Consider the following 25,483-nt stretch of genomic DNA (forward strand, 5'->3'; position numbering starts at 1 on the left):
ACCAGGGCACACTGCTGGCTCATGTTCAGCCAGCTGTCAACCAGTACCCCAGGGTCCCTTTCTGCCTGGGCACTGTCCAGCCACACCATCCCCAGCCTATAACATTGCAGGGGGTTATTGTGGCCAAAATGCAGGACTCGGCACTTGGACTTATTAAACTCTATTCCACTGGACTCTGCCCATCCATCCAACCATTCCAGGTCTCTCTGCAGAGCCCTCCTACCTTCCAACAGATCAACACACGCTCCCAGCTTAGTGTTGCCCCCAAATTTACTAATGAAGGACTCAACACCCTCATCCATGTCATCAGTAAAAATACTGACCAGAACGGGCCCCAGCAGAGACCCCTAGGGGACACCACTGGTGACTGTCCCCAGCTGGCTGCAGCACTGTTCACCACCACTCTCTGGGCCCGGCCATCCAGCCAGTTCCTAACCCAGCAAAGAGTGCTCCTGTCCCAGCCATGGGCTACCAGCTTCTCCAGGAGTGTGCTGTGGGAGACAGTGCCAAAGGCCCTGCTGAAGTCCAAACAGACAACAACCACAGCCTTTCCCACAAGCAAATAAGAGGTCACATTTATAAGAACATTCTAGTGTATTTTCTGCAGCAACAAGAATCCTCCTCCTAGAAGTTTAAAGTGAGAGGACAGTAACTGCTTAAATCTGCACAGCATTTTACAATATCAGTAATAATACATATAAAGGTTGCACAATCCAGAGAATAGTTTGAGCACTGAGGTGTAGACAGAGGCTCCTACTCATAACCCACTTTTTAAAAAGCCTGAAACAGACAACAGTCCTTGCAAAGCATAGGACTATAATCCTCACTCCACATGAGTTCTTAGGACAGGGCATATTTAAAACTAATTAGTATCATACTATAAGCTGGTTTCACATATCCCTCAGTTCATGTGGCACATTATGAATTGTGACTCCGTACATAGCAGCAACACTTGCTGTGTTCAGAAGCTCAAGCAGCAGAAACATCCCCTTTCAGAAACACCCATATCTACACACCCACACACCCCCTTGTCTGACGGTATTCTGACCAATGTTTTACTCTCTTTGCCAACAACAGAAGTCTAGCACACTACACACTGTTAAAACTGGTCAGGAAAAAAAATCAATGACTCGCTCCCCTATCTTCTCCCTAAGAAGAGTTTTCAGCTTGCTCAACTCTGTGTTGATGTAGTTGCCTGGAAAGCTTTATGAATATTTGTTAAGAGGGATGATGCTGACATAATACATCATCTACTGCTCACAGTAAACAGAGTGACTAAAACTCACCAAGAAACATGATGTAGTCCCTATTTTGGTCTTCCCCTCTACCTTCTTGCCATGCCTACCACCAAGCAGCCTAAGGCTTGTGCATTACAATCAGTAACCCCAGTCAACTAGAGACAGGAATACACAGCTCTCTCATTCAAGCTGCTTGTTTACAGGCTCAGACATCCAAATCTACATCCAGCTCATACACTAGATGCTTCCTTACCACTTCCCTGCCCCCACCCCACCCCTAGATTTTGTTGACATACTTTCAGAACCAAAACCTGGTAAATTTAACACCAAGAAGTCAAGAGTACAGAGCAATTTCAGCAATTACCATGATCAATCCAGACATGTTTACTTAGGGGATTAGAAAAGCAGCAAAGAACCCTTACATAATATACTCTTCAAGCTTCCAGTTTGCAATAAACAAAATTATATTAAGCTTTCTATATGTAACTGGGTTTCTCACTGAAGTTCTACACACCAACTTGAAGCACTACACAGTTAAAAAAATGGCATCACAACCTAAGCTTCCAATGCAGTCCCACAGTTTTCTTTAAACTTCAACAAATATTCCATTAGCTCAAAGCTTTCTATTAATAGAAGAAAGTACTTTCCACATTATGCTGGCAAGAGAAAACATTTCCTTTTTATATTATTTAATTCAGAAAAGACAGTGTTTAAATACTAAACACTTAAGTACTACGTACTTCAACACTTCCTTCTTCATTTTTGTTTCTCCCACAGGCTGATGAAACGAACACTCGTTTCCTTAGGAGAATCACTTCTGCCTGGGAAGCTATCTCCCCACAACACAGGGTACCATTATTAAATACATTTTCTGAAAGGATGTTAACAGTGGGGCAGCAGTGGAAAATAATAATTATAATCTAAAACCTTTCTGTAATACCTTTCCCATATATTTTGCTATCTCCATTTCAGCCTCACCCTAGAGGTCAGAAAAAGAGGTCAAGAATCCTATTAATGTGTTTTTACTGCCCCTCACAGAGCAACTATTTAAGAACATAACTAAACATCTCCAAAATAATTACAACCTCTCTTCATTATTCCCTGCTGAACTGCAGCCTTCGGTAAGAGCAACCCTGCATTGAACACTAGGGCAATAATGAAATTTATGCCAAGCCACCCATGAGACTCAGCACAGAGGCTTTCACCATTCACATCAGTACTTTCATTTATTTGTCTTCCCCTTCTTGCCTAATAGTTCATGAATTCCATTGCTTTTTTAAAAAGCTTTTAAAAAGGATTTAAATAACCAATTTAATCAGGAAGGATTGAAATAAGGAAGCTGGTGATGTTCAAATTCCCACTTAGTAAAAATATGAGATTAAAACTATTTCTGCAAGAAAACAGCTAAATAGCCTCTTCAGCAATGCTCCTAAAAAGCCATCATTAAAATCTTTCATTGTAACATCATATAACTACTTCGTAACACCTACATCTTGCCCATGCACACTGCATAACTAAAAAGGTACAAATGAAATTAATGACTGAAATTACATTGATCTTATCCTACCAGCTGGTAAAACCTGGTGTGAAAGTACTGAGGTGACTCAATCTACACAGAATGATTTATATTACACTGCATCATCATGTTCCTCAAGTAGCAACTTCCATACCTTAAACTATGTGTTGTACTCAAGGAAGGCTTCTGGTCATCACTGAACTTATCTTCAGAAGCATAGGCAAGCAAATGATCACTCAAATCAATCAAGGCTGAATGTCAAGTGGAAATCCAAGCTAGCCATCAAACTGCCTGATAAATGGCATTCATACCAGCAGCACAGCGTGCTGCACTGAACATTATTTATTTTCCATTTCTTTGTTTAAGTAACATTCCTTAAAATTTTGAGTCAAGAGACTATTTCTACAGAAAAAAAAAAACTCACAGACTGGAAACCAGGACCACTTCTGACCTTTGTCTTACTGTCCATGAAAAATTTTGGGGCAGAAGTAGTAAAGAAATGATCAAAAATGGTCTTTCAGGAAGGACATTTGGAAAAAGTGATTTACAAACATACATCACAATTCCTGGTCACATTTTCATGGGAGGCCCTAAAGCTTACTTTAAAATAGAAAGTAGTCTAGAAAAAATATCTAAAAAACATTTTATGGAATTCTTATCCCAATGTCCAGCAGACATCTATATACACATTGATTTGGGAAGAGGAAGGGAGGCCAAAGAGGTGCCATGTAGATTATCTGAAACATGGAGGGCCAAACAAGTTCTATAAACTGTTCCCCAGTCAGATCTGCAGCTGACAAGACTGTTTACGATGAAGTCTCATCTCTAGACTCCCTGAGACCAGTGACGTTGTGAATGTGTGCTAAGTAGCCATGGTGTACAGTAAATAAGTAGTGAATCAACTAATTCCACGTGATCAGTTACAAAAGTCTAAGGACAGAACTAAGTGTTCAACTGGAAATAGTGCCAAGCAGTTTCAAAAGAAGAGAATGAAGAACTTGGCAAAATTAGGGCACAGTAAAAACAATTATTCTAGTCTACCAACTGTCTTTTTCCATGAAGGAGGGCACTATCTTATTACATACTGCTATTTCTGCTGTGTTACTGCATAAGTTTTCCTCAAAAATACCAAATATGTTAAGAGATCTGCATCTATCAGCAAGGACAGATCACATTCTGGCTTTATAAGTAACCTTCTAAATTTAGGACAAATGGGCATAATCTGAGAAAATTGTTGTCTAGAACATAGCTTGAAATTGAGACACAATAGTGGCTTGGATTTCAAGAGCTTTCATTAACATAGCACTACAGAAAGCTAGGCCACTTTTTAAGGTACTTACCTAGCTAAATGCAGGCCAGGACAAGGGCTTGCACAACACAACCTGTGCTAAAATCAGCTGTTGCAGGAACTGCTCCTGCATGGCCATTTTGCAGCTAGAGCCACTGCAGGTGTCTTTGCTGTCAACTACTCTCCTCTGGGCAAGCATCATCTTGCCAGGAGTAGGATGGCACATCCAAATATCAGTGGCACCAAGAATACCCTAAATTCCAATCTATTCTAGACATACAGCAAAGGGAACAAAGGGAAGTCTCCCAGGGATTTAATCTACGAGGTCCCCCCATCAGTTGCGCTTGAGCACAACTTCAAAAAGCAGGTAACTTCACCATTTCAAAGGTGCACAACTGAAGCACAAAACATGCACATGACAGTATTAAACACATGAATGCCACACTCTGCATGACAGACATTGTGTAACAAGAAACACCCCCACAGGAGAATTACAGGTCTGCAGAGGAGAGAGGCAGCAGCCTTCCAGACTCATGCAAGCCAATCAGGAAGAAATCAAAAAATCCATGTTACATTAGGCTAGAACCATAACTCAGGAGGTGTGCTAAGATGTTAATGACAGCTGGGGCAGACCAAGATGGCCTGAAACATTCCATACCAATCCCAGCTCATGGACTCTTTTAACACTGCTTTATCAAGACAACATACAAAGATGGGGATGGGTCAGGACTGACCATAAAAGCTGCCACCCAGGAAGGCATACTTTATTTATCTGGAAGCAGAAGTCAGGCTGGGATACTGCATTTTCCAGCCCATGTTAAGCTGTTCCACTGCTAGTGCAGCAGAATTAATTAATTAAGCTCATGCAAACAGTCTAGGCCATGCATGTTTAACTTATATGACAGGTCAGTGTTAATTTTATTGAACCACATGAAGTGCAGTTATCCACATTGTACACCTGTATAAACAAAAATAGTGGATCACAAGTTACCCATGCCCAGTAAGTTTTGTTAGTAAAGAACAGAAGAAACTTATCTGAAATCCCAGAGCAGAACTATTTTCTCTCCTTCCTAGTACTCTAACTTGAAAAAAAAAGTAAAAAAATAACTGTTTAAAAAAAAGTATTTTAACACAAAGAATGCAAAATGCTGTTCTAGCATGAGACAAAAATCGAGTCAGAACTTCACAGTTTAAGACCTTCGGAAGAGAATCTATGCCCTACAGCAGGTATATTATTCCTCCATGAAACTTTCCAGATGAGCTCCATCTCTCATGCAAGAAAAAGAACACAAAAGAAACAGGTTTTATACATAGCAGTGTTACAGTCCAGCAAAGACTGTAAACAAATCAGCCCAAAAAATAAGTCCAACCTCAGAACAAATCTGATTGCCTTTTCAGATAATGCACATTGTGAGCTGCCTTAAGTATTGAATACTCAGATGTGTGGGTCTGATGCTGAAAAGAAGTGCCACATCTCTAGAATGAAGGCATCTGCCATAGCGTACATTTTCCTATACTCCTGGGAGAGCTTTACAGAATACACTCAGACAAGTTAAGTATTCAAGTTTAAATCCAACAGCATGAGTAACTACCCTAATCCAAAAAGGATTGTTTAGAGAAAGGTCTTGGCTTCCCAAAGTTTCCTCACATCTGACAGTAAGATTTATAAAACAGATTTAGACAGATCTGACACCCGTTTAATTCTGCTTCTATGGGGCAAGAGCACAAACTGATCTCTTATTCTACAAGGAGGCAGTCAGAGCAAATGCCTGAAATGTCCAGGATAAAAACTTGCATTAAAATTCCTTAAGCATATTCAGACACCAGAAGACTGAATATTCATAGACACATACTGAGACACTTTCCAGGAAGAATCTGAATTGCCACTAACCCTCAACATTTGAGCTAATGTGCAGACTTCACAGCAGGCAATTGAAAAAACAAACACAAAACAACAAACAAATAAAAACTTACAACAAACACCAAATAAACCCTACTGGAACAGGTACTATTCAGTCTAACTACACAAACCACTTTCTTAACATACACAGGAGACAGAAAATCACAAGACAAGGGGCTCACACACCTCACAGACTCTTAGAGCTGTAACTGTTAGGTAAAAAGCTACATGTTCTTTGACATGTACCAGCATGAAAATCTATTCGACTTACAGCTCGGTTATCTGCAAACGTATCTCATGGGCAATCACTCTGTGGGTGTTGCCTGGCTAAGAGGTAAACAGACACAAAGATCCTCTCAGACCTCTGAACTCTCCTAGACCTACAGGACTCATGAAAAGAGGAGATGAGATGTGTGGAAACAGTGTTATAAAACAGTTATAATAGCGACAAGACAAAAACATCATCTTAAACAGCAATACATTTTCTGTCCACTAAAATTGTCTTTCTCCATCAAATCAAATCACACTATGACAAATACACAACACTAAAAATACCATCCTGCAGTTTATAAGCCTTTTGATGAAAGGAGAAAGCCTTTTTCTCTGATTCTAATTGGAAACACTATAGAATATCACTATAAATGCATGTGTCAAGACATTTTTCATGCTACATTCTCAACAATATGACCAAATCATAAGCTATGTAACATCAGTCTAAAACCTGCTGAGCAATACAAACCATTAAAATCATAATAGTGTTATGGAAGATTAATCAAGATAAGGGTCCTTCAAGAAAATTATAGAAGCCAAAGTACAATATTCCTCCTGTAGCTGTCCTTGTAACTGCAACAGAGACTTTGATAAGAACAAACTTTATCTGCATGTTACACACATCACAGTCAAATTCTGACTAAGCCATGTTGCCTCTGTCACGTGTTCTAGAAAGGCTTGCAGTGTTAAAAGCTTTGTACCTGATTCTACTACCACAGGATGCAGAGGGAGAATAGGAAGAAAGCACATATGTGTGCACACTCAAAAAGAGTTACAGGTAAGGTAGAAGAACATGGTTCTAGTGTTTGCCCTTACTGTAGCATAACAGAACAGAGAGCTTCTGCTTGCCTGCCACTCTTCTCTGCCCTCCAGGCCTCTGAAAGGGAAGAGCATCCCATTTTAAATTCAGTCCTGAGCTCCTCAAATGTAGGACAGGTAAAGCGTTTAGTCAAACTCTATGATATTTAAGACTTATATAAAACTTTATCTTACTACAAGTTAAGAAAAAAAAAAAACAAGCAAGAAATTTTTATGGGAACATTCATTCTGCATAATAAAATTAAGCCATGCACCTTACCTTGTTCAGATTGTCTAGTGACTAGGTAGTAATGTACACAAGAAAGCATAAACTGCCTGCAATCTGGAGAATTATGCTTTAAAAAACCCAAGCACTTCATATCAAAGAAATATACTTTTAGAACAAGAAGTATAATTATTTAGCCCAGCTATTTGAGCTTTGATATTTGAGATATTGTGTCTTGTGATGTTGTTGATCAGCTGATATTTATTTCATCCATCTTAACTTTTAAAAGTTAGTACAAGTTACTGGCTTTACAGTTTGTTCCAAACAGAAGAATGAAGAAATGTTACTTATCTTAACACTTATGCCTGTTTGCACATATGGACATAGCTGAACCATTTTTTAAGACCAGCATGGAAGAAGTTAATGGCCATGGTTACTGCAGAACACAAAACAAAGACCAACAAGAAAATCATTCTCATTGGAAAGCACTTGCCATTCAGCTGTGTAGCATGTGCAGTATTAAGTTTCCAAGTCATAGCTATCACTAAAAAGATTAATTCTGAATAATCTGAATACTCAGGATACAATCACTGCAGTGGACAGAAGTTTAAACCCATAACGCTCTTCCTATTAAGGCTCTTCAATAAGTCGCCTTAATATTAACTTCCAATTTCACTTCTAAATTCACCGTGGCACCTTGGAAGGAACAATGCCTTTAATACTTCTTGCTTCAGTGCCAAACAGGATGCCACAGCCCTTCCTCTCGAGACTGAAGTCCAACAAGAAAGTTGAAAAATTTCTAGGAAAACAAAAGCATTGGAGTGTTGTTTTCCTATGTCAGAGCATGAGCACTTCTAATAGTCAATAATAGGATTCAAACAAGTTCAGCTGATGTTCTGTCTCACAGAATGGAAATAAACAGTTTCAATTTGGAGGACCAACTTTAGCTTTCTGGCACATTTTCCACAGCAAGTAGAGTTGACCTTTTTTTTCCAAAAATTTCAAGCTCATGCCCTATATCTGCGTGAAAAGTATACACATGCTTTCAAAGCAATTTGCAAGCAATACTGTGAAAAAGAGCATCTGCATTTCAGTAACAGCAGCTTAAGCAAGTATATTAATTTTACTTAAAAATTAGAGCCAAGTTTTGGCCTCTAGAAGACCAAGATGGTATGCCAGAAGACAATAACGAACTCTTGTCAAGTGACACTCAAACTAATACATAAAATCTGAGTAAAATCAAATGAAGACAAGCTCATGGTTCTGAGACTGGTATTGTAAGGAACTCTTACCTGGCATCCTTACAGATTAGTACAGTACTACGAAAACAGGAAAAACCACAAGCTTTGGTAGGACTTTTGTCAGGCTCCTAATACACAGGAACTGAAAGTAACACTTTTAGTTAACTTTTTAAGCTACAACATATAAATTGTTTCTATACACTCCTGAAAAGGTAAGTTACCAGAAAAAAAACAGCACCTATGAACTAATCCAAATTAGAGTCAAAAGTATTACAGAAAAAAAATCCCACCAAAAACAGGGCTTTCAGAATTTCAGTTTAAATGCTTTTGATTTTTTACTGAAATTGTAGTACATAAATTTGAACCAGAATAACTGTCACAAGATGAAACAGAATTCTACATTAAGCATTTTTTGTAACTTTTAAGACAGTAACAGAGCATTACAGCTTATAATATGTCCTTTTTAAGCAACTGCAGTGATAGGAACACTTTGCTTCAATACAGCTGTGTTCAATCTCAAACCAAGACATGGGCAGTGTATTTGGCATAAGGCATCTACAAACAGCAAGTGCAGTTTCCCATTTACAAGGCTGATGTGGGGAAGTAAAAAAAAAAATCAAATAAACTAATTATTGTAGAAGCATACTAGAACTATCAACTATCAAGCTACAGGATTATATCATGCCCTCCAGATGAAAGACAGAATTAATGACTATGAGGCACAACCTTCTCTACTGCTTCTTCTCTTCAGCAAATTATGTCACTTAAATAAGGAGACTGCCCCATTATTTCTGATTTAGCAGTAGTCTGAAATATTAAATGAAACATATAGAGTTGAATTCAGTTTCTTGAACAGGGTATAAGCATAACACAACTGAAACTGGATAAAAAAAATGTCTGGAGAAGCTGTCTCCTTATTTAGCTCTGCTCCACTAACCACTCTAGTGGCCAGCACTAAAGTGAACATAAGCAGGAACCTGGGTGTGTGCATAAGTAAATATTTTGTCACTGTTATGTACATGTCACATAGCTGAAACGAACCATGAGAAGTCATTCAGCACTCATCACACAACAGTTTAAAATCTTAGGAGGCTAAGCAGAATACACACTCTAAAAAGAGAAAGATTAGAAAATGCAAACATATTTCAACATAAAAAAAACACGTAGTGAGAGCAGGTGACTTCTTAATAAAGGATTTTTACAGACACAAGAGCTCTATTAAAGATTTTCTGGGGAGGTAGCATATGCCAAAATACTTACAATAATACTTCAAGAAATGGAAAACATTACCTTTTGTTTAGGGCTTTAAGCTAGGTCTTACAAGATCCAAGAGGCCTGTTTTTTGAGGCTGGACAGATTTCTGCACTCTGATGGGATTAAAGACTCCCATTTATTTTATAGTTAACTCAGATTTAAAAAAAAAAAAACCAACCAAGCCACACACAATCAAAACCAATCAACAAAAAAACCCAAATTTAAGTTCTATTATCAGAAGCATGAACTATGATCATAGATATATGATCAAGCAAAACAAAAAACCTATCCTTGTCTAAATTAGACACTACAAACACAAACTCTAGTAAGTTTTGATAGCTCATAGTGACACTTTGCTATCAGAACTTGCATAAAGACAAATCATATCACTAATTAGACAGAATAAATGTACTAATACTGGGCTTTTTTATTTATAAGGATTTAGTCCATATTAGTACTTAAAACTTCACTCTGTGAATATTTAAACTTACAGTAGCAGCAAGACTGACAGAGGTCTAAGATATCAACAGGCAGAGTAGGCAAAAAGATCCTTCCCAAATGCAAGGATGTTACAGAACTTTACATGAGCCATACTGGTTTCTGACAATTAACAGGTAAACCTGCCCCTGAAACATTTCACAAAGAACATGACCAATTGCCTGGGGACCCCTGAAAACCAGTGATCACAAACTGCTGCAAGCAGTTTGTAAATTCTCAGATGGAGGATTAGAAAAAACACCTTAAATATAAATAGCTTCCTGGGGTTTATTGCTCACTTCCATTGATTTCTTTTGTGATATCCGTATCTTCCACCATCAAAGTAACCTTACTGTAACTGAAGACAAAGTTAATCATTATTTGTACTTTAAACTTTCTTCCCTGTTTCAGCCATGATATGCTTACATCTTGTCTGAAAAACTGAATCTAACTCTATAAATTCCATTTAAGATTTCAAATTACTGCTAAATCAAAAATAATCCAGAGGGAATTTATTTTAAATTTAGCCATTCTTAAGCAAACATATTCCTAAGTGCTCTGCACCAGTTCAGCTTAAATCAACCAAATTAAGCTGATGCAATTTTTGAAAACATTCAGTGCTTTGCCCAAGAGGCTCAGCATTTCCCCAAGGAAGAACAGGTATACAACCCTACTCCTAATTTGCATCAGTAACCACAGACACAACATCACTGCAAAGCTTATTGCATGGTACAGGATCCTAGTAAGATTCAGCCTGAGAAAATCACTATATATAACAAAAAAGAAACAAAAGACTACAGAACAGAGCAGAAAGAGATGAACTCTAAAGGCCAAGAGAAAAGCTAAGAACAGGAAGATATTGTAATGTGTGAGCCAAGATCAGACTTTGGAACCCTCACATATCTCTTAATATCAGCAATTTCATTTTTGTATACAAACTTCATCAACAATAAGTGAGATGTTCTTGAAATCTATACATGGCACTTCAAAGTTAACCTCTATCAACTGGGGAGAGTAAGTGACATCTGATTTTTTGTTCAGGTACCTTCAAATAAACAGGACATTCTCTCGTTCTAGAGTTACATATTGCAGAAATTATTTTTTCTGAAAAAAAGTAATGCATGCTTTTTTGCTATAAAATTCTCTTGTCAGAATGAATGCAGTGAAGTTCTCCTGATTAACGAGGCTCATTATTTTCTCTGAGGATCTAAACTCAAACACTGTTTCATTAAGAACCATTCTATTTGCAATGATCAACAGCCTCAGATACTCTCACAAACTGTGTCTTCATCTATAAAACAGTCTAGATTCCAACACTTTTAAATGCCATCAGATTGCAAGCAGGAACCACCTGACACACAGTAAAGCAGAAAGTTTTACTCAGCAACCACAAGCATGACCTCAAAGCACAGCAGTCTCCTTATTTTACAGATACTGCATATATGTTATCTAGATGGTAAGTACCATGTTTCTCTAAAGGTGATTCACTTTTACTTTATATTTTGGTGCTATTAAAATTCCTATCAACAGCTACAGACTTCCAAAACCAATTATATTGGTAAGAAGTACTTCATTCCCTGTATCACCCATATCTCCACAAGATCTGCTCTGGGGAAGAGAACCACTGATACCTGCTAGTGTTAACTTAAGCAAGCATCCTCATACAGGAGACGCCTGTGGTTATTAACGTTCTGAAGCCTCACTAGAACAGCTGGGTTTCAGGATAGTTAAGAAATGTCCAGAATAGACGTTCTGTTTGAAACATAACACAGAGCTATCTGTGTTACATAAAACTTTCCCGTTAGCAGCTCTTAAGGTCTTCAGCATCTGCTGGGACAGTGGTGCTTGGATGCCTGACATTCTTAGTGTGCACAGCATCTTTGGGGACAGTGGTGTCCATGGTACAAACAATTCTCCCAGCAGGGAGAGATCTCTGAAGACAGTGGACCTAGTGTTATATTAATCTTAGCAGCATCTGCGCAGACTTACCACAGCCATACTAAATAATATGTCACAGCATCTGTATTGTCCACTCGCCACAAACAGTATCAAAAACTATCGTAGGCCAACAGCCCACCAAAATAGGAAAGAAAATCCAAACAGAAGATGCAGGCAATTTTATTTTATTAAATACCTCTATCTTCAAAGACCACTTCTGTTCCAGGAGACTTAAGTGTAATGAGCCATTTCTTCAAAACCCTTCTTCTACATTTCTGCTCCTTTAAGAAAACTACTAATTTTTTAAATCCATCACTTGCTTCAATAATTTTGTTAATCCTTAAAAATCCATACACTACTTTTCAGTCTTGATACCTTTAATATGCTATACACTGAAAATAAAGAACTCCAGTTTTTAGAATTAAAAATACCTAAGATTAAGTCTTATTCAGGTCTTCTAGAGACAGGGAGGTACACATGTCGGCTGAATTTTTTGCATTGATAAGGAAATCTTCAGTTTTTTTACTATACTGTATCCCTGATATAACACTTCTGATGTCTACTTGAAACATTAAGTTCTCAATTAATTTCTGTCTTACAATATTACAACTACAGCACACTTTTACAATGCAGAAAAGTAGATTCTTATCAACACGCCATCCGTGGCTGAATATTTAAAATTTAGAAGTAAAGGCATTCTATACTGAGATTACCAACCCGTGACTTAAAAAAAATAACCTGTCTTTGCTCTCTACAAGTTGTCATTTTTCCATTGTATGTTCACTTCAAGGACAGCACAGAAATCTACCTCATTAGGGGCCTTTATCAGCTTACTATTGTTGCCCCCTTAGATTTTCACCTAAAGTTTCTCCCGATCACCACTTGACTTGTCCAATATCCTCTAAGACTGTCATACTACACAGGGTACACTGGAATATTTTTCTGAAGGACAGAGACAAGTATATGTTTTTCAGTAGAATGTGATAATCTGTGTCTGATTTTGAACTAACAACCTAAAAGGAAAGAAATATGGAAGCAAGTACATTGACCTGTCTAGTAAATTAAGCCCTAGATTATTTAAGTTAGGGCAAAATAAGGAATAAAAGTTATTAGTTTCACAGTAAGAAAGTATTTAAAGGCTATAGAGCCTCAAAAAACCTGCCTTGTCAAATAATAATACATCTAAGCAACTACATTAAATATAATGAAAAAAAGCAAATTGATTTTGGACAAACCATTTAATAAATGTGGTTTAAAGTGAAGCCTGCCAAAACTCTTGTAAGGCCTGCTGTCTCAGATAAAGTACCATGCACCTTCTCAGTTTATGCTAATACTCCTATGGACCCTTTCACTTGTATAATTAACTGTGCATAAATTAATAGCTGTCAAGTGGCTTGAGGACAGATGTTTGATTTTCTAAGGTGTTCAAATGAAATAAAATGTTTAGAAATGAACTAAACTGAACAACAGCTATTCTACATAGTATCCTGGTTTTATTACTTTGCCAGAAGACTATGCATTAACTACTTTCCACAAGGAATTTAAGCTAAATTTACTCCAGAAACTGCACAACATTAAAAGAAATGCAACCTGCCACTAAGTCAAAAGTTTAGTTCAGCAGCATTTCAGGAAGTTTAAGAGTGGCGTCAACAGAGCAGACATGCAATAAGAAAAAACATCACCTATAACAAAACGCCTTTACAACACCCTTAAGAGCTGTATAATAATACTTGATCTTCCTGAGCTGAAATCCCACCCTTTGAAGTCCCCTCCTGAGCAGCTAGGTATGAGGTACTGCTCTAAGAGGTATGTACACACTGCCCACACCAAAACCATAGAACTTTACACTCAAACTAGGTATGTTCCGTAAATTACACGGTGGCAAGAGAAATTAAAACAGCAGGTGCCCTCCCTAGCTAGAGGGGCCTCAAACTCTAGAAATGGAAGAGACCACAAGCGTGGGACTGCTCTTCCCTGTCTCTATCCAGCTGAGAGTTGCAGGTCTTCTGTGAAAGAGGGTCTCCAAGTGGGCACCTGTGGTACACCACGCTTTTAATCCACCTATGCCGTTCCCAACTTACCTACTCAGCCGTATATGCAAGATCTTGCACTGCTGGCAGTTCCTCCTCCAAAGGCGGCTGGAAGTCTTTTTTGGAGCCTCAGGGCTCGTAGGTTTGGGCTCTGCAGCTCCTTATGGGCAGACACTCCCACCAGTGAGGTAGCAGCACGCAGAAGCAGCTAGAAAGTTTGCCACAATCTCTACCTTCCCCTGCAATTTGCTCCTCTCCCAGCCTCAGCCTCTTCTCCCTTCTGGCGAAAGGGACCGGCTTTAAGGGCGTCGGCGGAGGCGACACTTCTCGCAGAGGTTTCCTGCCTCAGCAGTGCCGCAGCTCGAAGGGCTCTCCCGCTGGAGGGCGGCTCCGGCCCGGGAGGCGCCGGGGGCAGCTCTCGTTCGGGACTGCGGCCGCCGCCGTGTTTGCAGCGAGCCTCATGCCCGCCGCGGTGCTCCCTGACATCATTCATTCTGCTACGCGCACGCCCGCCCACTCCATTTCCAAGCAGTGACTCACCCCGGCGCTGCCGCCGCCGCCGCTGTCCGGGGCAGGGCCGGCCGGACCGGCCGGACCTCTCGGAGCCCCCGCCCGCCGCGCAAGGTGCCGGCCCCGCCCGCGCGGCCCCCCCGGCGCGCGCCTCTGCGCGCGCGCCGCCCGCCGCCCCCTGCGCCGCCCCGGCGCGCGCCTCTGCCGGGGCCGCGGCAGCCCCGGGCGGGCTCATCCACGCCCGAGCCCCTCTGCCGTGCCTCCCGCTCCTCTCCTCGCCCAGCCCAGCCCAGCCCCGCACGGCTCTCCCGGGGGACGGCTCAGTGCCGCTGCCGCCGGGCAAGGGCCGCGTTAGCCCGCAAAAGGGGGCGCCGACACCTGCCCTGCCCACCCTGAAGTGCCCGCTCCGGGAAGGGCACCGCCCGCCCCCGCAGCCAGGCCGCGGCCGAGCGCCGCCGCCCTCCGCAGCGACGGGCTTCCCGGTTTTGCCGGGGGATTTGATTTCCCCAAATCTGCTCACGTGACGGATGACTGTCACTGAAACCCCCTGCTTCTCAAGTGTTCACCCTCGCCTCTGGACTTGGCTTTCCTTGGGGTTTTGTTTGGCTTTTTTTTTTTTTTTTTTTTTTTTTTTGCGGTGGGGGGAGGAGTATTCCCCCCCCCCCCCCCCCTTTTTTTTGGTTTTCAAAAGAGTTTCCCCCATCACTACGTAGCAGCCAGATTTTGTTGGGAGTTTTCCAGCGTAAGAAACACGTGATTGGCGGGGGAGGACGGGAGGGGAAGGTGTCAACTCATCCTCACCGAAACTCGCTCCGGCCGATACACACCTGTCCCGCCTCAGTCACCCGGCTGCAGCGCCGAGCGGGCACATGACAGAGCGGCGGCCCGGCACACAGCCCTGCGTTCGAGGAAGGCACCTGACCCTCTGTTCGTCACACCCCGGGAAAGCCCCCTTCACCCAGCTATTGGCTATTCTGCTTGGGTTGCTCACACTTTGTTTTGTTTGGGTTTTTTTTTTTTTTTTTCCCACAAAAGCTTGGGGGGAAGGGAAGAGAGAATCTGCTTCATTCCAGCACAGAGTGGAAAAATTTTCCGCACTCTCAGATTTCTGTGGGACAGGGAAATTACCCTGGTCCAACGGTGACAGCCAGGGCACTGCTACAGACAGAATGCCAGGATTTCCAAGTTTTATCTCCTGCAGGCTTAATGCAAATAGTCTCTTATAACCAGATAAACAATTCCAGCAAGGCTACTGCTGTTCCTGTTGCTAGGTGAATGAACATACACACCTGTAGTGCTGACCAAAAAGGTCGGCTGGAACCTCACAGCTCTCTTTACTGCCACTGTAATCTCCCTTCCCACCACCCCACCAATTCTCCTAAGTAATGCTTCATTTAAAATAAAATCTGAAGGGAAAAAAAGGTACCATGGGCAGGGCATTTGTTTTTGACTGATTACAGAGGTATCTACATATTGCATACACAATCACATGCATGCCTTTGCAGTATCTTTCTTCAAGCTGTTACGTAGAGAGGACAATAACGGACAGAGTAACAGTTCTAGAGTAGAAATAGCAATGCAAGTGAATAAAAAGTATCTACAGGCAAAGCAAAGTACAGCAAAGGCTAAACAGAGGCCTCCCCTAGTTTTGCTTAATTAAAACAGAGCCACTGAAGAAAGGTTATAAACAACGACTGGAAACTTCACTGGCATTTTTCCAAATTATTTAGATAGATCAGTAAGCTGAAACACTGGCATTACTCTTAAATAATATTCTCTGAAGCACTGCATTTGAGTAAGTAAAAAAGACCAGTATATTTTCTTACTCTGTTCAAGGCTACACTTCACACCCAACCCCACAAATCCATCCATGCAGCTGAGGGGTTGAAGTGTAGAGCTCAGGGGTGAAGCTCTGAGGAGCGGCTTCCAGGAGAGGGTCTTGAACTAATCTGGTAAGAACTGCTTGCAAGTCCTGCATAACAGCAAACCTTCGAAAGCAAGCAGCAAATTTGTGAAGTCACAAAACTTGCCAGAGGAAATAGCAGCACATCTCTTGACCTTTACTTTAAACTACATTAACTTCAGAAGATTGTTTTCAGACAGGTATTAAGTGAGAGATAACAAGACTTACAAAATGATAACATATTTTGAGGAAAAAGAAACCTTGCACACACTGACAGAATTCCATGGGAAGACCCACATACAAGTCACATTCCCCTTGACCTCCCAGGGAGGCAGATGAGAAGAAGAGAATACAGAAACAGAGCTTTGATGGGGAAAAATAATTACTGTTCCTTTCACTTGGAACAAACCCAGCATCTTTTTCATTACTGTTTACTTTTTCCCCCTTTCATGAGATCAGCAGGGATATTATTGGAAACAGTAATTCTATAAACGAACACAGCCAGCTTGTGCATTAAAATTCTGACTATTTCCACAGAGACACTTGGGCAGTTTTCAGAAGCAGCTACCACCAGAATCCTGCTTAGTCCTGCCATGGGAGAACTGAAGCTGCAAGATTGGGTTTGTGGTGGAGGGAACCAAGAACCATACAGAAATTTCTAGTTCAAGCTGACTTTACAGTTTATAGACAGAATAAACAGTACTACTACTACAACAACAACCACCAAAAAAAAAAAAGCTGCCTTTTTTTTTTTTTTTTTGTGTGTAGTCAAGCCTTAGCAGAATTCTGTGCAAAAACTGATGGGCAAAACTAGGCACCTGTGCTCAGCCTAAGTACTTTCAGAACTAATTAACCATATAAGTACATGTGTTCTTGTTCTTAGGAGCTCACATATATTTGTAGCCTTTATTGCAGCTATGTTAAGGGAATGCGAAAACCTATATATTTTTTATTGAAGCATGCCATACACACCCATCATTATAGTCACTTCCTTGCCTTTTCTTCAAGTAGCATCTAAATCAAACTACTTCTATTCAGATCTAACATTAATATTCTGTACCCTGGTTCTCATGGCAGCCCTATAATATCTGTGAAGGTGCTAGTTGATACTTCTGCCTTAAAACAGATGGAGTAACTCCAGAATGATTTATTATTCCCACCCAATTATGAAAAGAGTAAAAAGTACTAAAGCCCAATGTAAGTAGATTATACCATGAAGAGATTCTTCATCAGTCTACACTTCCTAAATCCTTAAACATCCCCTAACAAAAATAAGTTCCAGTTTTTGAATTAGATGCATTTCAGCAATGGCATGAATTCTAGGTCTCCAGATTATTATTTTTGATCCATTCACTAGCTCATTTTCATCATCAAGGGCTTTAGAACAAGGAGAAATCTTACCTTGTAAATTCACCATTAATGTCACTACTTTTTGGCAACTGAACAAGTAGATGAAAAAATAAGATAAGCCACAATAGAAATCATAGGAAAAGTTTTTCCATCACTCCTTCATAAGTACCAGTTCCAAAGTACAGAGTCTTGCCCTACCACTGGAGAGGCTAGGGCCTTGGGAAACACGTTTATAAATCACCACAGCCGGATCAAGCACAAGTTCAGCTGCTTAGATCTTAGAGAGCAAGCCTACCTTAACAGGTCAACACCCCAAAAAATAACTTTAAAAAAAAAAAAAAAGAAAAGAAAAAACAAGCCACCAAACAAAGAAGACTCTACTTACTATAAAGCACTAAGCTACCATACTAAGCACACAAACGTCGCTTTAGCGCTACCACCTTGCCCGAAGAAACCCCAGTGTCGCTCCCTCAGCTCAGTGGAGCCCGCCCCAGTCCCCACGAGGGACGCCCGGGGAAAGCGCTCCCCGCCGGCTGCCCGGGCTTACCTGCGGCCTCCGGCGCTGGCCCAGCGCTCCCCTGCCAGCCCGGCCCAGCGCTCCCCTGCCAGCCCAGCCCAGCCCAGCCCAGCCCGGCCCAGCCCTGCTGCCCGACTGCCGAGGCACGGCTGCCGCCCGCCCTTCCCGAGCTTTCAAAGGAGGCGGGAAGCGGCGCCAGGCCAATGGCAGCGGGAGCCCGCCCGCCCCGCAGGTGCCCGGCCGGGCTCGGGAGGGAGCGGCCGCCGCCGCCTCCAAGTCCGCTGCCAGCGGTGTCCAGCTTGGAGGCATCTCTGGAGACAGCAGATGCTTCTTCCAGCCACTTTCTTTCGACTTCCCGAGACCTACAAATCCGTGATTATTGTCTCCCGTTTGCCTAACCTTGGTGCTTTACAGAGCTTACATTTCTCAAAAATTGCTGTATTAGCTGTTTTCAAAACCAACAGCTAGGCATAGATATTATGTTTTGAAAACTATTTTTTCAAGTGCTCATGTGTTATTTACAACGTCCCTGGATAGTTTCAGGGGAAAAAATATGAAGCTTTGTGGAATTATACTCCCTGCTAAAGCTCATGAGGAAAAAAAAAAAAAAAAAACAAATTTAGACTACAGCTTTTTTTTTTTTTTTTTTTTTTACAAAGCAGTAAGTTAAAACAAACTTTTTACTTTTCCCTCACAATTCCACTTTCAAAAGCAGAAAGAGCTGTACCTCAAATTTATCTTTTTTTTTTTCCTTTGGATATATTATGGGATCATAGAATCATAAAATCATAGAATGGTTTTGGGTTGGAAGGGGACCTTGAAGATCAAAGTCCAACACCCCTGCTGTGGGCAGGGACACCTTCCACTAGACCAGGTTGCTCAAAGCGCCATCCAGGGATGGGGCATCCACAACTTCCCTGGGCAGCCTGTTCCAGTGCTTTACCACCCCCATAGGGAAGAATTTTTTTTCCTAATATAATTAGGAATGGGACAGAAGTAGGGGAGGAGTGTCTGTTTTCTTGTTTGATTTTGGTAATTCGGTAAGGATTCAAACTATATGAAATCAGACATGCCTTAGAAGCTGTGAAATAAGAGATCTTGGTTCAGTTTCTTTCAACCAGTTTCCTTAAAAACTGAAACCAAAAATTGATTTTCTACCTAAAACTATGTGCATCCAAAATCTCTGTCTCTAGCTTCAGAGAGCTTTCTATACACAAGAAAAGCTTTTCTTGTATGAAGCAAGGCTTTGGCAGAAATAGGAAGAGTGCAGGTACTTAGTTGACAGTGGCTGTAGGGGGGAAATGGGAGATAGGGAACAATGAAAATAAATTCTAATTGATCATCTCTATATGCATGCAAGGTGATTCTAGGAAACTAAATGCAGATGACACCAAGTTGGGTGATGCTGCTGACACACCTGAAGGACAGGATACCAAGCAGAGGGACCTAGACAGGCTCCAGAAGTGGGCCCATGGGATTCTCATGAGGTGCAACAAGGCCAAGAGCAAGGTGCTGCGCCTGGGCTGTGGCAAGCCCCAGTACCAACCCAGGCTGGGAGATGAACAGATCAGAGCGGCCCTGCTGAGAAGGACTTGGGCTGCTGGTGGTGGCAGGATGGACGTGACCCAGCAATGGGCACTCACAGCCCAGGGAGCCAAACCTGTCCTGGCTGCATCCAGAGCAGCGTGGGCAGCAGGGACAGCGAGGGGATTCTGCTCCTCTGCTCTGCTCTGGTGAGACCCCACCTGCAGGGCTGCATCCAGCTCTGGGGTGCCCAGCACAGGAAGGACATGGACCTGTTGAAGCAAGTCCAGAGAAGGCCACCAAGTCACCAGGGAAATGGAGCACATCTCCAGTGAGGAAAGGTTGAGAGAAGGTTGGGATTCTGCAGCCTGGAAAAGAGAAGGCTTCAGGGTGACCTAATTGTTGCCTTCTAGTACCTGAAGGAAACTTACAGAAAAGATGAGGCAAGATTATTTACAAGTGCATGTAGTGGAAGGATAAGGGTGAATGGGTTTAAATTGAAACAGAGTATGTTTAGTTTAGATATTAGGAAAAAAAAATCTTTACTGTGAGGGTGGTGGAGTACAGGAACAGGCTGCTCATCCACAGGGAAGCTATGGATGCCCCATCTCTGGAGGTATTCAAGGCCAGGCTGGTTGGGGCTCTGAAGAGCCTGGTCTAATTGAAAGTGTCCCTGCCCACAGGGATCTTCAAGATCCCCTTATAAACCAAACCATTCTATGATTCTAGGAAGCTGCATCAAGAGGTATGGGAAATATTCTCAGTCTCCTTTGGAAAAGAGGTAACACTTTTGGCAACAACTAGAAGATCAGAAGAATGATGCTAGGCAGCTAAAAAGGCTTATTAAAGCTTTTCTGTAACATCATAAGGATTTCTGGATATGATATTAAATGCATGAAAAATAAGACAAGACTGCTGCGCTGTAATGATTGTCACAAAGTCAACTGACAGGTGAATTAGACCATTTTCTTTGCTACTCAGCCTTATCTACTGTATCTTCTCTTCACCCTCCTGAACAGCTTTCTCTCTAACTCCTCTGATCCCATCCTTCCCATGTAACTTTTTTTTAATTTCTCACCATTGGGGTTTTATTTGCAGCAGGCATATATTCTGAAACAAAATAGTTGGGCTAAACCTCTGACTACTGGACAACATCCTCTAGCAAAAAAGTTTATAAGGCTTTTCTCCAGTAATGCAAAACAGAAATCCATTAATTTTAATATAAACTGAACAGTAGCTGAACAGATGATCTCTATTTGTCTCTCTGTGTGTGCTTTTTCTATGATGGAGAATTTTATCTGATTTAGATGGAAAAGGAGAAAAAAAATAGAGGGAAAAGGAAGTAAGACTGGTACATGAATGGGCAATACAAAACTGCTAAGATTTACCCCTCCCCATTGAAGCTTAGGAGCAATATAATTTTTGTATCATTATCTTACATTTGAGGATTCTATTAGTGAGAACTTTTTTTTAGAAAAAATTATTTTTAAACCTAAGCAGCTGACGCAATTGCATGAGGAACAGGTGGCCTACTTTAAAGCAAAGTGCCCGCTGTTATCAACTGAATGTAAATTCAGTATGAAACACATGGGGAGCTCTAATGTACTAGAGTAACCTCCTGTCTAATCTTCTGTCCTGGCTCTGATAGCAGGCAATGCAAGAAGCTTCAAGAAAGGCATAGAGACAATGTCAGTAAAAGCTGGGAAAATGACAGAAAGGAGTAAAGCATCCTTCTGTCCTAGCTGCTTATCTACTTACCCTTCCAAAGGAGAAGAATAGAACCATTACAATGGGAAAAGACCTCTAAGATCATCAAGTCCAACCATCCACTTAGCACCACCACTGTGTTCACCATTAAACCATGTCCTAAAGCACCACATCCAGACATTTTTTGAACACTTCCAGGGATGGTGCCTCCACCACTTTCCTGGGAAGTCTATTTCAGTGCTTTACAACACTCTCCATGAAACTTTTTTCTAGTATCTAAGTTAAACCTCCTCTGATGCAACTTGAGGACATTTCCTTTTGTTTCCTTTCTGCCTAGCATAACAGGAGATGTATTTTCTCCTTTTAAATAAAAAGAGCAGCAACCAACAAGTAAATTTTAATGAAGTATGCACTTAATACCAGAAGATTGCTGCTTTTGGTGCATTTTTCTTGTGGATAAGTTGTGATACTCCTCAATTATGTAAGACCTTAATACAATCCTATGCCTATTTGTCACAGAGTTTAAAAAAGTTTGAGGAAAAATACCAGAAGGTGTAAAAGTAATTTTAAAAGAAATTTTGCTATTATTTTACACTAGACTGTAGAATAAAGTTTGACTCTGAAAAATGGCTAAAGACATTTTGGCAGATATCCTTCAAGTAAGTGAATGAGTCATTAACCTCAAAGGTAGAGAAGAAAAAGACAGAACTGACTCATATATCAATTCTGAATTTTAAAGATTACATGCTTTTTTGATATGTTGTGTATTAGCAGGGCCTTAACATATCTTCTTTTTCACAGGACCCGAAAGATAAATGAGTTTGGTAAAAAGACATATGTAGACTTTTGTTCCACTGTATTTGAAATGTATTCAGAAGTAATTTGGTGCTTATTCTTACTTGGAAGCAAAATGCCCTAGTGTCACTTATTAAAGTTGTGGCCATGAGATTTAGCACAAAGGCCATGGTCGAGAAAACATTGTTTAATGGATGATTTCTTCGACTGAAAAGCATAAGTCTTTCTGCCAATTTCTATGTATCATCACACAGATATGATTAGGCGACTTCTGACGGCATGAAGCCAAGGGATCCAGGTATTGTTATGTCCTGCCAAATGGACATTTGCTGTTGTAAAAACATGTTCTAAAGTGTCTTTTCCTTTGATTCATGTTTTTAAATTGACTTGGAGGAGGATGCAGAAAGAGTGAGTTATAATACAGGGAGAAGGGTTCTTCCTATCTGATGAGAAAAAGGATGAAGCGTCTTCTCAAGTGTCTAGCTGGAGAAGAGGGGCAGATCTCAGAACAGATGAGGAGTCTGAGAGTTTTCCATGAAGTATCTCAATGGAAAACAAAACAGCACGGTCTTGACTTTTAGGTGCTACAAGTTTATACACAGGCAGACCTCTGAGATGTCTTCATTGTTAAGAGTCTAGACTCTTGTTCTGCTCTTATAAATAAATCATGAGTTGTAAATATAGATGTCTCCAAGTTTGCACACACTAGGAAAGGCAATAGAAAGTATCATGGAAATGGAAGTACATTCAGCAATCTGATGTTGATGGAAATCTTGTACCTAGTATGAATATAATTGATACTGATTAATTATGCACCAAGCTGATTTAGCATTGTGCCAGTTCAGGGATAGGCATAAAAAGTATGTAAGCATTAAGAATCCACATTGTAATAGGCTTTGAAGAAGGAACTATACTGAAACCAGAAATGTGAGGATCCTTGGCTTACTTTCAGAGTATGAAGAAAAGCAAAGCATGTATTATACTCTGACTGGAGAGTAGTACTTCTTTCTGATCAAATAACAATGAGAAAATGGTGGCAGCCACTGCCCTCACAATAACATCACTAGTAAGTTACTGACCAAACATAATTAATGAAAAGAAGAAGCTTTTTAAACATGTTTGCCTGAACCAAAAGCAGCCTTTGTTGATCACCTCATAGAAATAACTCCAGGCAAGCATTTTTTCTAGCCCATCAGGAAAACCTGCAGTAACTGTGGTCTCTTCTAAGGCAAAAAAAACCAAAAACAAAAACAAAACAAAACAAAACAAAAAAAAAAAAAACCCCACAAAACCCACAAAAAAAAAACCCCAAAAAATCAAAACCAAGGAAAAAAACCCTCTGCAAATACCCAGCATGCACTCTCACTCAAATATCTTATTTCTACTCTGCTTGATACTTGTATTTTCTAAATATTGTTTAATAACTTTGTTCATTTCTTCACAAAAATGTTGAGGGAGTGGCTAATGAGAATACCAGAAAAATATTGCAACAGAGAATTATGCCACAGTAGGCAGTCATGGCTAAACATAATACTGTGGTCACGGGGACCCCAGCTAGTTAGGACCTCTTTCTTTAGCTTTCTGCTGGGCCCTGGGACAACACATGTCAGCTGGGAATGGGACAATCCACAGCACTGGAAAAGTATTTTCATATCACCCAAGAGTTGTAAGTGGAGTCTGTGTAATGATTCCTGAAGATTTCATGCTGCAGTGATTATACAAGTTGATTAAACATTGTATTTGGAGGTACTGAGATTTTTTTTTTTTCATTCTCTTTTTAAAACCTTTTGCTACTTAATTTGAAATGCCTTACGTTACACCTTAAGCTGTTGTTATTTTGCTGTCATATGGAGACAGGTAGAAGGACAAACTAGAAAAAGTCCCTTTTATAAATAAATAAATAAATAAATAAATAAACACACACACTTATTTGTGATTCTGACTCCTGTTACAGACAGAAAGAGAGGGAAAACAGATTTTTAGATTTGGCACAGGATACCTCCAGCAGCAAAAAATATTAAATCTGGCATGTAAGGTGGAAAACAAGTGTCTTATATTCCTTTGATCTCTGGAATCATCTGGTGATTAACAGCCTTTGAACCAGAGAACTCTTGGCTAAGAGGTCATGATCTAATTTACACTGGGCGTCTTGGGAACACAAGAACTGGAGCCCACTAGTGGCCAGTGTCATTCACTTCTATTCCACTAATTTTCTATACATCACAGAGTCCACATGCTGATGCCAACAGGTTTATGGTCATACAGTCCTTTATGCAGACATCAGCTCCTGGGATAATTTTTGTTTCCTGTATATTTATCTTAAAACAGTTGTATTATTTACAGTTGTACAATTGTCAGTTGTACAATTACATTTTACATTTTATACTGGATTTGTGGCAATAACTTTTGTAGACAGTGAAGGTTTTATGCCACTGTCCTTTAAAAAATGCCAGGCAGGCTAGGGCACAAATGGGATGAATGCAAATACTGCTGACTGTGACTGCCCAACGAAGCTGAAGGAAACACACTTGTTCTACTTAGCTAAATTTTCCTTGAGACTATCAGAGTTACCTCTCGCTTTCTGTCCTTTCAACTTCCTCCTCAAAGTTGAGTCAACACTCAGTTCAGACTAGACTGCCCAGAGCTTCGTCCACTTGGGTCTTGAATACCTCTGAGACCTCACAGTCTCTCTGGGAAACCTCCTCCAATACATTTTCCTTGTATCTAGCTGGAACTCCCTTTCTTGATTTGATTGCTGTTTCTCATTTCTTGTCCCTCCATAGAGCCTGGCATCAGCCTTTTGGTTGGTAACATTCTCCTGAGCATTGGAAGGCTGTTCTAGGCCTTCACTAGGGCTTCTCTTCTGACAAACTTATTGCCTACATTAACTGAATGTCTGTGAAATGTGTAAACTGTTTAGGGAGGTACTTGATAAAAAAAAATCCATGCAAATCCATGAAGTTCTGCAGGTCACTGACAATATTCTTGAAACCCTACAAAA

At 40.7% G+C, this 25,483-nt stretch overlaps 1 protein-coding gene across 1 annotated transcript in view; it reads right to left on the bottom strand.

Annotated features, from left to right (window-relative positions):
• Positions 1-14,686, bottom strand: part of SGMS2 (sphingomyelin synthase 2) — a 30,153-nt gene extending 15,467 nt beyond the window's left edge. Inside the window, exon 1 of the mRNA XM_068187421.1 lies at positions 14,228-14,686. The gene's annotated coding sequence lies outside the window, so the exon portion shown is untranslated. The remainder of the gene's footprint in view (positions 1-14,227) is intronic.
• Positions 14,687-25,483: the final 10,797 nt, after the last annotated feature.

This window comes from Anomalospiza imberbis, chromosome 4 (genome assembly GCF_031753505.1).
Source record: "Anomalospiza imberbis isolate Cuckoo-Finch-1a 21T00152 chromosome 4, ASM3175350v1, whole genome shotgun sequence".
Taxonomy (NCBI): domain Eukaryota; kingdom Metazoa; phylum Chordata; class Aves; order Passeriformes; family Viduidae; genus Anomalospiza; species Anomalospiza imberbis.